The following is a 3,651-nucleotide window of genomic DNA, read 5'->3' on the forward strand; positions in this document are numbered from 1 at the left end:
AAAGTTTGTCATTTTTCCGCCATATGGCTGATCACATAGCCATTCGATCGAAAAGCTGCTTTGACAACATTTCCAGCTCCTCAAAAGGAAGCTCAAATATTTGCATCATCTGCAGGCGAAGTCCCGCATGGTCCATAATGAAGGTCCAATATGACGATCAGGGAGTTTGAACTTACGGGTGTAAATGTGCCTATTGACCACATCGATGCACACTGCTGCAGACAACATTTTTACATAAACGATAGGGGTCATAATGGAAAAATGTGTTTCCACAGCGAGCAGTGGAGCTTAGTGGTCTGAGTTGGTCTCGAAGGTACTGCCCAACTTCATAAGCATATGGTCAGGCAGTGGTCTTTATCGTGTTCTGCCTACAGGAATATGCCGTAGCGCAATGTACATAAAACCAAAAGTAACCCCTAAGTGACGAGGAACTAAAGACAAGCTACTCTAATGCGGTCCCACTGGCGAGAAGCAGCAGACATTCTCGCCTCGCCGTGCTGAAGGCAAACTGACCACTCGACCGTGGTACCGTCATCACAGCAACAAATTATAAATTTCTCATACTGTATCCTTGCACAATACGCTATATGCAGTTTCAAAGAAAAATACTGATCATATGCTGTGAGCAGCATACAACTCGTAGTACCAGAAGGGACGACATCACATCAGAACATGCGCAGTAGAGATCAGACAGCTCTGTCGCTTCAGAGTGCAGCTGACCGCCATTTCAGCTCTTGACACTGGTTTCTAGTTGTAAGGTGGAGGTATAATTTTGCCCCTTAACATTCTATTTTAAATATAGAAACGTAATCTACTCGCCAAGTCGAGGGCTTTGATCCCACACATGCCCCACTTCAAGTAAAGTGACATGGAGCGTAATCAGTCACACATGGCCAACATGAACTTGATACTAGCAAGCATTCCCTACTTTGCATATTAACAGTCACATAGCATCGTACTCACTTTCAACTGAAGTGGAAGCAGGCAATTCCCAGCCATTGAAAGTAGTAGGACATGGAACGCATTTCGAGAGGGGCCTAAAAAGCTGACCCTTCGCAGCGGGGAGGCAGACACTATTAGTGCAGCCAAAATCTGGTCGCTTATGACAGCGCACAGCTAACTACAGGCCATTAAGCGAGCTTCTCTGACTCACACCTGCGTGGAACAGAAAGAAACAGCATAGCATGGGTTCACGTGGCTGCTCTTAGAGGACCAATACACAGAATAGGACATGTACGAAAAATGCATAGTTGCACAAAATGAAGTTAACAGTAGGTCAGAGACAACTGGACAGAGTACATGTAGAAAGACCACACGTGATTCCTCGGATAGCTTCTAGGAAAGGAATACTTTTAGACTCCAAATGGGAGGTCTTTGAAAAGCACAAAAAACATTGTCACTATGTTTCTTTTCGAAACAGAGAACAGACCATAGTGAAAAGCACTGGAAAGCGTCGCATATCACATGATGAAGGCAAGGAGAACACGACGTTGCACGTGGACAGCTCGTGTATGGGTGGAGTCTAAGAGGATAGGAGCGAAACATGAATGCTATAGACCAGAAGGACAATAGTTCCACCCCCAATACACTTCTCCAAACTCACTGGGCCAAGAAACGATGCAAGTCGTACCACAATCAGTATTGGCCGCTACGACTTGTAGCAGGGAATGAAGACAATGTACAGTGGGCGGAACCAAAAAGATACACAATACAGTCTCGTCAGAAGGAAGAAGGGAGAGGTCTCTTCAGACTGGGGCCATGGGTAGAAGGGATAGGGGTCCCTTCAGACCATGGCCGTGTGTAGATGGAACACTTCCTGTTCTGTCAGCCTAGAAGCAACAGACCAGGGGATAATGTTTGATAATGGCAACCCTGCCAGGATGAGTTTTTGGTTGAGAGATTAGACTGCCAGGACACATTTGTGGTTGATAAATTAGACTGCCAGAATACGTTTTGGTTGAGATATTGGAATATCGGACGTTTTTGATGAAAAAATCGGACTGTCCGGATATTTTTGAGGACAGAAAAAATTGTCAGACTACATTTGTGGTTGATAGGAGATTATCAGGGACGTTTTTAGTTGAAAAATCAGACTGTATGGACACTATTGTGCACAGTGGAAAATTGTAATAATACATTTGTGGTTGATGGGAGAGTGGTAGGATATGTTTTCGAGTGAAATTTCAGACTATCTGGATATTTTTCAGTAGAGTGACATTGTTAGAATCACATTAATTTAGTACTGGACACCATTAGAATACATGTGTGGCAAGGACACGAGACTGTTAGAGGTCAATTTGAGGACTGAAAGTGACATAATTATGCACCACACCGTGAACATCCCAGTATACTGTAAACATGACTTTGTCTGCTGATGGCATAGTCCTGAATCTTTTTTGACATTGGTGATCATTTGTAGCAGAACTCGATTGATGCTCTCTTGTCTTCATTACGAGCATGAACAACCTAGTGTCACGTATTACTGATGTCGATATAATCATAACCATATACAGCTTTCATTCTTCTGTGGATTTCAATTGGAGGCACATTGCTCCCTGTGGTTAGAAACTCGATTACATCATACTGTTTCTCATGCGCCGACGTAGTTATGTTACATACCATCATGTTACATGCTACAGATCGGAGCCCTAGAGTGGCAGAGCATTCAAACTTGCGTCATGAAAGTGGGAAAGTCAGTCGAGTGTAATACCTCGAACGATATTGAGAACAAAATAAAAAATTCGGAGACATTACTTTTCAGCATGCCTTCACATGATTATCACCAACTTCATGTAACCTGTAACATGGAGTCTCTTTTTACCCAAGAAATCTAGTGCGACAGTGATACATGCGCTGCTGTATCTATTAAAAACCTATGTTCTTTGCCACCGACGAAGCTCCACAAGCAGAATTCCGTCTCTGCGTCTACTCATGCATGGGTGTTTGTGTTTGTCCTTAGGGTAATTTAGGTTAAGTAGTGTGTAAGCTTAGGGACTGATGACCTTAGCAATTAAGTCCCATAAGATTTCACCACCCCCATGAACCATGGACCTTGCAGTTGGTGGGGAGGCTTGTGTGCCTCAGCGATACAGATAGCCGTACTGCAGGTGCAACCACAACGGAGGGGTATCTGTTGAGAGGCCAGAGAAACGTGTGGTTCCTGAAGAGGGGCAGCAGCCTTTTCAGTAGTTGCAGGGGCAACAGTCTGGATGATTGACTGATGTGGCCTTGCAACACTAACCAAAACGGCCTTGCTGTGCTGGTACTGCGAACGGCTGAAAGCAAGGGGAAACTACGGCCGTAATTTTTCCCGAGGGCATGCAGCTTTACTGTATGGCTAAATGATGATTGCGTCCTCTTGGGTAAAATATTCCAGAGGTAAAATAATCCCCCATTCGGATCTCTGGGTGGGGACTACTCAAGAGGACGTTCTTATCAGGAGAAAGAAAACTGGCGTTCTACGGATCGGAGCGTGGAATGTCAGATCCCTTAATCAGGCAGGTAGGTTAGAAAATTTAAAAAGCGAAATGGATAGGTTGAAGTTAGATATAGTGAGAATTAGTGAAGTTCGGTGGCAGGAGGAACAAGACTTTTGGTCAGGTGAATACAGGATTATAAATACAAAGTCAAATGGGGGTAATGCAGGAGTAG

This window comes from Schistocerca serialis, chromosome 6 (assembly GCF_023864345.2).
Source record: "Schistocerca serialis cubense isolate TAMUIC-IGC-003099 chromosome 6, iqSchSeri2.2, whole genome shotgun sequence".
NCBI lineage: Eukaryota > Metazoa > Arthropoda > Insecta > Orthoptera > Acrididae > Schistocerca > Schistocerca serialis.